At 39.1% G+C, this 11,145-nt stretch overlaps 1 pseudogene; it reads left to right on the top strand.

Moving 5' to 3' along the window:
* The first annotated feature begins 2,211 nt into the window (after positions 1-2,211).
* Positions 2,212-10,654, top strand: LOC113175643 (uncharacterized; annotated as a pseudogene).
* The last annotated feature ends 491 nt before the right edge of the window (positions 10,655-11,145 follow it).

Raw genomic sequence — 11,145 nt, 5'->3', positions numbered from 1 at the left:
TTTACCATACCACAAAGGCCCTCACAAAGAGCTCCTCATCACACCCATCAACACCCCCTTTCAGGCCCTCCAGAGCCCTCCTGCAGGCCCCAGCCCTTCACTTGCCTGACCCATCCCACCCCTTTTTTCTATATGTAACAGAAAACCAAGGATCTGCCCTGAGGGCACGAGGCCACCAGTTGGGACCATCCTTTGTAGCAGTGGCATTTCTCTCAAGATGCCTTGCCCAGCAGTATGGGGATGGGCACCTTGCCTTCAGGTACTGGTCTCCTCGGGCATCCTAATCCAGGAGTCAAGGAAACTGACATCTGGGTCACCTCTGACAGTCCTCTCCCCACCACTGAACTGAATCACTCTCCTATGTGGGTCTTCAGACACTGCCCTTTCCCGCATCCTTTCCCTCCAGGTCTCATGGACTGAGGGAAAGGATGTGGACCCAACTGTGACCTTCAAAACGTGTCCACCCCCCAATCCCTCTACTCTGCCTCCTCCTCCCAGGGACATGGATTCTCATAAGCCTCTCCATTCCTGCATAGAAACTGAAGAACAATTACTCCCCATCCCTCCCATATTCTGGAAGGACCCTCCTACACCTGGTTCAGGGATGGGAGCTCCTTTTCCTATGAAGGCCTCCGAATAGCAGGCTGCGCTGTCACCATGGTCGTAGAGCTGATGGAGGCTAGCCCCTCGCCTCCTAACACCCCAACCCACAGACAGAACTTGGAGCTCTAACCAAGCATCTACCCTAGCTAAGGGGAAGTCTCTGACCATTTACACAAATTCCAAATAGGCCTTTTATATACTATTGGCTGACACAACAATATGGAAGGAATGAGGACCCGTGACCACCAAAGGCTCCTCAGTCACGAATGCGTCATGCATCAATGCCCTCCTTGAGGCCTCCCCCTCCCTCCTTCTATTGGCATAGTACATTGTAAAGCCGGCCTATCAGACAGATAATTCATTATTACAACAGGTGACAATCTGGCAGACTAAATGGCCCAGCAGGTGCCTCTATTCTCCCACCCCAACAAGAGGCCTAACACCAGTCTCCTTTCTACACCCCCAGACACCACCTAAGACACATCTGCACTCTCCAATGCTGCCCAGGAGTCCTATGGCATCCTCACCTGTTTTCTCTGTGGAATTATCTGATGGCTTTACAATGTCCTATGACAAACAAAAGAAGGAGGGAGGAAGGGGGCCTCTAGGAGGCCATTGATGTTTGAAGGACTGGTGATGGAGGAGCCTTTGGTGGTCACAGGTCCTCGTTCCTTCCATATTGCTGAGCCTTTGGTGACAATGAACTTTCTTTGTTGTCCCTGGTGTGTCTGTGTGATTAGTCCCATGCCAATTTTCTTTCACCACCTATGCATAGAATCATGTCTTTACTAATTTGGGGTTCTTTTATGTTCGGAAATGAGGTTCAGGACACTAAGATCTGGAAGCAACACTTTATTAGTGGTGTCAGGGCCCCAAAAGATTATTCCCAAAGTCTGAACCCTTATACAGCAGGGCTTTTACTTTTATACATAACAAGTTTGGACCATATCAGGACCAGGGAGTTGGTGTGATTCTATTGGAGGATGCATTTTACCCTCTTTGTATGAGATCAAGCTTGTCAACAACCTAGGACTCTTAGCTCATAAAGCTTAGACTTTTTATTGCCCCAAACCTAAAGGGGAAGTGAGGTTTCTTTTGTCCCAGATATTTTTTTTTTCTGCTTCTGCTACCTGGTCATCTTGTTTCAGGTATCTTCTCTCAGCTGCTGCTCCTATGGTTAAGTGTCAGTACATGGAGCTGCATTGTACCCTGAAAGTTGTGGAAAATGGCAACCTCCCCACAAAACTCTTTGACCCAGAGTGTTATGGACCAGGCTATATGAGCAATGACCAAACACATTCCATTTTACCCTTAGACTCCATGTCATGTGAGAAATGCATCTCCCATGGGAAAGCCCTGCCTCTGTACCCATTAATAGTTACCACGCATAGCACACTTGGCAACACAAAATAGCAGTTCGTATACAATGTGAAGTTTTTCTCTTTGGTTCCCATTTTTCTTGGGCAATGTACCCTGTCAGAGATTGATTGTCTGGACATTAGTAACCACTCTCTAACTTGTACCCATTACTAAAGGAATCTGCTCTTATTCTTCTACATACTGTTCCTAAACAGACTGATATCTGAAATCTGATAAAAGAACTTCAAGATGTTGAAGGAGCTGAGGAAGTTCATGAACTACATGTTTGGCAACTTGCTGGAAGCAGAATCATTGCCACTGCTCACACAAAATGAGAAGATCAGCATCATCCATGCAGGTGGCTAAAACTATTAAAGGTGCTTTTCATAATCCTGGAATTCATGCTACTGCCATTCAGCCTGAATTTGCTAGGGTAGGCACTAATGTGGGAGACCAACCTTACACGTGACTGAGTCACACTTACTGGCTGGGTGCTGAGGCGCCTAGTCGAAGAAATGTGGCAGAGCTTTCCCCACTCTTCTTGGGTCTGAGGGTCAGTATCTCATCCATGGGTGTGTCTTGCTACAGCCCCATAGGTGAAGCTATGCTCAAATGTTCCTTTGTAATATAACCCCTTGCCCTGTTTAAGACAGAATCTTCCATGCAAGAGCCTTGTATGTGTCCCCTTCTCTTAGTGTGCCCTTGGGTGTGGCTTACCCAGGTGTCAGTCAACCTGCTGACAGTGGACATCATGAAAATAGACTCAGCCCCCTGAAACCTGACCCTTTGCTTCTCCTCAATAAAAGGGGTCAGTGTGTGTGTGTGTGTGTGTGTGTGTGTGTGTGTGTGTGTCTTTCTGTGGACCCTTAAGGTCAGAGGAGCTGTCTCAGTGACCCCAAAGAAAAAGGTGTTGTGTCTCTTGTGTGGTTATTTTGTGCAGCCCAGTTAGCCCAGTTTAACTGGAGTGACCCCTGAGCCTTTTAGTCGTGAAACAGAAACCAGGCACACTAATGCAAGTGTGGTCTGTGTGAACTTGCCTGCAGGACTCAGTGTGCTTTGAAGCAATTTGTGGGACATGGCCACCAGCCTATTCTGGAAAGAATGCAGGAAAGGACCCAGTAGTTAGCATTTCTTATTTAGAACTTAATGACAATCTAGAGAAGAAGCCCAGGAGGACTAAAGTTGAAAACATCCCTGCTGTTGTGATAGAGATTTAAAAAGTGCCAAACAAGCAACCTGAATCGCCTTTGTGAGTCTTGAAAAAGATATGATATTTGACTTTTGCTTTAAACTGAAAGAGGAAAACAACTCCACTAAAATTCTAAGTTTGCCAAGTAATGTAATTGAAGTCCTTGTCTGGATCACACAGTTTAATTCTAGTTCTGTAAGAACACAATGGGACTGCATAACAGAGTCCTATATCATGACTTTGGGATTATTAGTACAGAGTACAGCTATGCTGTAACAATTTTTAAAAACCAGTTTTAACACTATGTTACATTTTTGTTTAAAGTAAGTATAAACCTTATGTAATATAATGACATTTGATTTCTGTTTTTCCCATGATAAAAAGATTAGGGGGATAAATAAATTTAAAATTGTTACTGGTATCTCTCTGCTTTTCTTTCCCCCATTGTTACACTTTATTAGGATTATAATTGTTAGACCTGTAACATCATCAGCAAGTTTGTTTCCATTGATGTTTGGATAATGTTTACTTGCCCTTTGAAGTCATTACATAGTATAATGGCAGCATAGTTTAAGAGTTGCTCATGGCTAGGAGCAGAACAGTTACTATCTGTATTCTATATTGCTAAGTGTTGATCCAATAAACATTGAGATAATTAGGAAACTGAATTAGAGTTCACACATTATAGGTCAAATGCAGAATAAGAACAGGGAAGAAGTTTACCAAACTAAATTCTTAGATTATTGTATGTTGATATTCAGACTACATCTCTAAATTATTTTGAGAATTTCAACTCCTTTAGTCTACCAAAGTTAGTCTAAAATATGAATAAGTTCACCAGCATTCCTTTCTTTGAAAGATTGATATTAGAAACATTGAGCTGGAAGTCTACTTGCAAAATATCTAAATATTTTTAAGAATTTTTAACTTCCTCTTAGCTTGTAAACGCAAGGTATCAATTTAATCTTTTAAATTGTGGATGTTTAAAAAATAACTTCAAAGTTAAAGGCATTTCATGGGGACTAATCATGAATGGATTTAAACAGCTTTTTGAGTACTGCCATTTAATGCTTGTGCTTTGCCAAGAGCCACTAACTTGAGAGAAAAGAAAGATGGTTAATGCAATCTGGATATTAACTTCTTAGCAAAATTAATAATTAAGGAAAAATTGGAGGGTCTGTAAATCATCATTTCTTGACATTGCTTAGTTCTTAGACCAGTGGCTTATTTTGCAGGGTGTCATGCTTTCCATCTAGGAAATTGTTCTTGGCTATTTGATTATTGCAATAGATTTCAAATCCAACACAAATATTTTAATATTTTTGAAGTTATATTTTTCTTGATAGAAGAGGGGTTTTGCTTTGTGAAGAAAATGAAGATTTTGTGCTCAGAAGAATGATTATTAAAATCAGTTATCATGTATAGCTCTATTTTTCTAGAAACGGGTATTCTGACTACTTCAGTAACTTTTATAACTGACTACTTTGAGGATGGCTACCTTTGGGGATTTAAACTAATTCATTGCTTAATAGGTCTTAAGATGAAAGTGTTAGAATACGAAAATTTTTAAAGAGATGATCTTTTGTTGTAGATTGTTTTTTCCCCCCTAATATATGCATTTTGCTGGCAATGGATCTATTTAAGAACAGCTGTTTTTTCCAATGAGAATGAGGTAATTTTAGGAACATAGTTTGTAAGTTCACATATATTATAATGGGCCAAACTATAACCTGCCAATTTGCAATACATCTTGGTCTTTTTTTATTCTAATTTCTTATAATGCAGCAGACTGTATTACAATTCATGTGATACATATAGAGCACAATTTTTATATCTCTGGTTGTACACAAAGTAGAGTCACACCATTGGTGTCTTCATACATGTAGTTACAGTAATGATGTCCATCTCATTCCACCATTTTTCTTACCCCCCCCACACATATTGATCTTTTAATACTGTTACCTGATATCGTGTAATTCACTTCTTTACCTAATAGTTGCTTTGAGTTTTGCAAAAGGTTTTTAGTTTTAGTTTTAGTTTTTAACATGAAATTGAGCAATCTATATGGGTGAACAAGAGAAAGCTGCAAATTTTACTGTATAATGTCCATTCCTGATTTAACACTTTACAGAATATTTTACTAAGATCTTAAAACAATTTGTTATCTAAACATTTTAGCAATGATATGATAGGATAACTGGTAAAATATATTCAATGGGGTTTCTTTACAATGTTTCTTTTGGGGGTCTGTGTCTTAAAGGTGGTCTAACATCTAAGTAGAAGACATCACCAGAGTGAGAATTTTAAAAAATGGCATATGAGCATTGGACAAGGGCTTTGTTGTTTTATTTTTTGAAAGTGCTTTGAAGGGATAGCCTTTAGGTTTTAGTTATTTCACTTTTCATAATTTTTGAGTAGCTTATATGTAACAAAGTGGTACCATAGGATTTTCATTTTTCAAAGAACTTTGTCATAGCAAAATCAGAGACTCACCTTTTGAGTTTTAGCAGAGAATTATTTATTTACAATGTACTTTCTAAACCATTTTTAGCTATATTACCATTATCTTTAATAAAAAAAGACATGCTTTTATATTTAAGTGTTGTGGGATTTAAGTGTCTTTCTCAAAATAACTTATTCCTTCCTGAGAGAAAATGCAAGAAATACCCTGAATTATTGGAGACTGACATCCATTATTTAAATATACTGTTATATAACACTGCATCAGTTTTAGGAGTTACATCTCTCCTCCTGGCTCTTTTATATTTGAACAAGATCAATGTAGAATGTTTAAGAACATGTCTGTTGTCTGAAAATTTTATTGAATCCACCATTTGACCCAGCTACCCCATTCCTTGATTTATACCCAAAGGTCTTAAAATCAGCATACTACAGTGATGCAGGCACACCAATGTTTATAGCAGCTCAACTCATAATAGCTAAACTATGGAACTAACCTAGATGCCCTTCAACAGAGGAATGGATAAAGAAAATGTGGTACATATACACAATAGAATATTATTCAGCCTTAAAGAAGAATGAATTATGGTATTTGCAGGTAAGTGGATGGAACCAGAGAATATCATGCTAAGTGAAATAAAACAATCCTAAAAAAAACTAAAAGCCAGATGTTTTCTCTGCTAAGCAGATGCTGATCCATAGTGGGGTGGGGTGATAGGGAAGAAGAAGGATATTTGGTTTGTGTAGAGGGGAGGCAGAGGAGGGGTGGAGTAGTGAGGATAGGAAGGATAATAGAAAGAGACAGACATTATTACCTCATATACATGGATGATTACCCTAGTGGAGTGACTCTGAACCATGCACAGCTGGAGGAATGAGAAGTTGTGTTGCATTTGTGTACAGTAGTTAAAAATGAATTCTATTGTTTAAAAAAAAAAACTATTGAAAAGAAGGTGCTGCATATGCCTGATTTAAAAACTAACCAGGAATCTTCTAAGCCAATGAAGCTTTAGTGATAAAAGATTTAATTCTCTATTTTTAACTTTTAGCTTGTATGATTGTTTATTTTTTTCTGGAATGTATCTACATTATAAAAGTCTGGACTAGAACCTAAACAATAAAAATCCTCTAAAATTTGGCTGCATATATATATTAGAAAACAAAATGCTGAATAACTCTATCTTAAGTTATATTATTTGAATAGAAGAAATTTCCACCAAGTGCATCTTGGAAAATCACACTAGGTAGAAGGCAATGTTAATATATTTGGGTCTTGTTAACATTCAGTCAATTTTGGATTTTTGAAAGTTTTAAGGGAAAAGACCTATGGAACCTAATGTGAAATATTTAGTAGGTTAACTTGTATTGAGCTGAAGATTTTTACTGTTTATAAGCAGATATCATTTGAACAATAAACGTGTCATTAACCTGCTATCTTAAGATGTTCACATATACACAAATATGGAGATTAATTCCTCAATTTAAAGATATTTATTTTAATACTGAGTTTAAGTTAAATGATAAAATAGTGTTAAAACTCTTGGGAAGATGGAGGGTTTTGTTTGTTTATTTTGTTTATTTGATGTTTAAATAGAAACTGTGTTCTGAGTCTCTGAAAAGGGAATTGTAATAAGCACTATTCTGCTATAACTGTACCAGTGTGTGGTGATGCTGATTTGTTTCACTAAGAAGCTCTGGAATGTTTAGCAGTCATTTTCTCTGGCACAAGAGCCTTTTGTATGTTATGCAATTTAAACTTTTAAACCAAAAATTTTATGGTTCAGTATCTTTAGCAAAAAGATGCTGAAGGGAATGTAACATACAGTTCATATGTGGTTATATATAAAAGACACAAATTACCGTGTTATGGCTCTGCCTTGAAACAGCGCAATAAAGTGTATCCATATATTCTATGATTCTTATGAAACCTTCATAACTGTGTTGGTTTTGTATCTGCTGTTGCTTGTCTTTTGGGCCAGATATAGTACACTTAAATGCAGTTACCATCTCATTAAATGCAGATACAGATAAACTGTCTTTTAGTGTTGTAACATTTTACCTGACTTCTAACTTTTTGTATTTTTTTTTTTGTCTGTGTGTTATTTTCCAAAACTGTTCCTACCTCACCAGGAGGCTTAATGGATTGTTACATATTATAAATGTTCTATATGAGACAGACTACTGTGTATCTTCCCATTTATTAAAAGCTAAGTAGAAAATAAACTATATCTAAAAATAAATAGATAGATAGATAAATAGATCGAGGTGTTTTCTAATGTGACCATGATTGAATTTTAGTTTGAGAGAATGGAAATATTGATTGAATTTTCAAGAGAATTAGATTTAAGAAAGTAAAACAGAAATTCTGTTATCAATAACTTTCAGTGATTTTTTTTTTTAGTAAGAGATCAAATTCTAGTAAACCCATCTTTCCTTAGTGAAAATTTCCTAGTTTACAGTCTGTCTCTTGGTATGCAAACAACCTTGTGCTTGATAATGAACAGAGAGAGATTTTTAAATAAAGCTTCAAAATATGTTTTGTCATTTAATAACATATAGTTTTGTCACTTTTCAAGTACTTTCTGATTCCCACACAGTAAATCACTTTTTATTCTGTTCCCATTTTTCACTGGCATAGGGTGGATACAGGGCATAGGATTACTTGTTTTAGGAGCTTTTATAGAACTTATCAATGCCTATTTTAAAACCTGTGTTCTCTACACATTGAAGCTATACTGTTAAATGTTTATCTTTGCTGTTTTGTTTATCAGTGTAAACCTGTCAAACCACAGTATGCCACGCATCTGTATAAAGTAATTTTGCATATTTGGAAAAATCCATTCGTTTTCATCCTCATGTTTTTCATTGGCTCCAGAACTAATATTTCACTGTGGTCCCCTGGCAACTGGTCTCTGAAGTCTGAAGATTACCAATCTCTTTTTTAAATTTGTTTTTTTAGTTTTAGGTGGACACAATATCTTTATTTTATTTTTTTTATGTGGTGCTGAGGCTCAAACCCAGTACCTCACATGTGCTAGGCAATCGCTCTGCTGCTGAGCCATAACCCCAGACCAGAGGTTACCTATCTCTTGACTGCAGTAGGTATTCCTTAACTCTACCCCAAATATCCAAAAGTTACTGGAGTTCTTATCCACTATAAGGAAAGTTTGCTGCACTTTGTCAAAGGCTGCTGGGATTCTACCAACTAAACAAATTTTTGTATTGCCATTGATTTCTTGTGAGTCAGCTTGCTGTTCATATTGAAAGTCAACCGATTTGAGTATGCTGAAAGACTTACAGTACCTACAAGAATGGTTTTAGATTACCCAATAAAAATAAATGCTTTTCTTATAAAACAATTATATATATATATATATATATATATATATATATATATATATATATATATATATATATATGCAGAGTCATTCTACAATTTAAAAAACCAACCAGGAATTTTCTAAGCCAAATGCAGCCTTAGTGATGAGAAATTTAATTTTCTTTTTGTTTTTTTCTTGTATGATTGTTTATTTTTTTTCTGGAATGTAACTACATTATAAAAGATAGATACATGGGCTGCGGATGTGGCTCAAGCGGTAGCGCGCTCGCCTGGCCTGAGCGGGGCGCTGGGTTTGATCCTCAGCACCACATAAAAATAAAATAAAGATGTTGTGTCCACCGCAAAAAAAAAAAAAAAAAAATTTCTCTCTCTCTCTCTCTCTCTCTCTCTCAAAAAAAAAGGTAGATACATTATAAAATGTATCTACAACTATATATATATATATATATATATATATATATGATGGACCTTTGTATATATGTAGATACATTTTTGCACTTTGCACATGCTCATCTCCTCCAGCGTGAGCATGGCCTGCACACTCGGGTGTACGTGCCCATGCAAGTGTGCTCCTCCCTCTCTCCCTCCCCCGCCCTGCAACGCCCTCTGGCTCGTCTTCGGAACCCCACTTCAGTCGTTTCCACCCAGCACATCTCCACGTGGAAAGAAGAAGCGGATCTGACCTCCTTTCCCACTGCTGTCAGGGCGCTGCTGTCAGGTTCCGCACTGACCAGGGGCTAGGAAAGCTTATACTGAGATAAGAAGATATCTAAAGAATGTGATAAGGAGACCGGGCTGGGAGGAACCAGGACTTGGGGAGCACGAACTTAGGGGCTGCCGCGCGGAAACGTGGCCCCGGCGGCCTGCGCTGGGATACCAGCGAGAGGGGACGCTGTGGGCCAGCAGCGGGTGGCGCTCAGCAAATGGGACCTCGGTTGGGCCTCCGCCCGTGCCGTGCTGCGCGCTGGGACCGCGCTGTGTCCCGCCTCGGCGGGACCACACGGAGGCACGGGGCGCGCAGTGCCCGCAGGAGCAGAAGCGGCGGCGGTTGGATCGCGCAGCAGCCACAGCAGCTCAAGTACCTGGAGTCCTTCTACGAAAACCCTCCTCCTGGGCTTACGGGAAGGATGAGACTAGGCCAGAAGATGATTCCTGATATACCAGGCAACGAGCATGCAAGGGAATTTCTGGCTCATGCGCCAACTAAAGGACTTTGGATGCCATTGGGGAAAGAAGTCAAAGTTATGCAGTGTTGGAGTTGCAGGCGATATGGTCACCGAGAGGGTGACAAAGAATGCCCTTTATTTATCAAAGGCAACCAGAAGTTAAAAGTTCAGAGTACCACTGAAGATCCCATGTATGACATCATTCAGGAGAATAAAAGGAAACTGCAATTAAAGCAGTTACTGGAGGATTCCACCTCAGATAAGGAGGGGAGCAGCTCCACTTCCTCAGAATGTAAAGAGAAGCATAAGGAAAAAAGAAAGAAGGGGACTGGGTTGTGGCTTAGTGGTAGTGTGCTTGCCTTGCACGTGCAGGGCTGGGTTTGATCCTCAGTGCCACATAAATAAATAAAATAATAAAATAAAGATATTGTGTCCATCTACAACTAAAAAAAATTTTAAAGAAAGAGGGAAAAGAAAAAGAAGAAAAAACAGAAGCATAAGTCTTCCAAGTCAAGTGAGAGTTCAGACTCAGACTGACAAGGATGAGTTGTTCAGCATTCTCTTCAGAAAAAAATCAGACACTGTGGCCAAAGAACAGAGGGAGGTGTGACCCAAGAGTAACAGGACACACACAGGACACCTGGTGGCACAGCTGTGGATTGTTACCACATTGCCATGGTGAGTTGATTCCATTCAGATCCTGGGTCTGGACAACAGCTGGTTCCCCCAGGAGAACTCATTCATCGGCCCCTCCCTGCCCATTACTTAAGTCTCTAATTCCCTAGAAAGGCCTCCTGCAGCATCACAGGACAGCTGGGTGTCTCTGGGGAAGTGCTTTGGGTGCTAACATGGCTTTTGTCCTTTGTGAGCAACTCAGCTTCCACAGACTTTATGCTGGACTCTTCTATGTTGTTGAGTATAATAAAAGCTTATGATTCATTTTAGAAAGAAAAAAAATGTTATAATGAGGAAGATGGAGAAGGAACCACCCACTTCCCTCATCCCCAGTCCTTACGAAAGGATTTGAG

Source organism: Urocitellus parryii, chromosome 1 (genome assembly GCF_045843805.1).
Source record: "Urocitellus parryii isolate mUroPar1 chromosome 1, mUroPar1.hap1, whole genome shotgun sequence".
NCBI classification, from domain to species: domain Eukaryota; kingdom Metazoa; phylum Chordata; class Mammalia; order Rodentia; family Sciuridae; genus Urocitellus; species Urocitellus parryii.
Note: the sequence above shows the minus strand (reverse complement) of the source record. Positions and strands in the feature narration are given on the sequence as shown.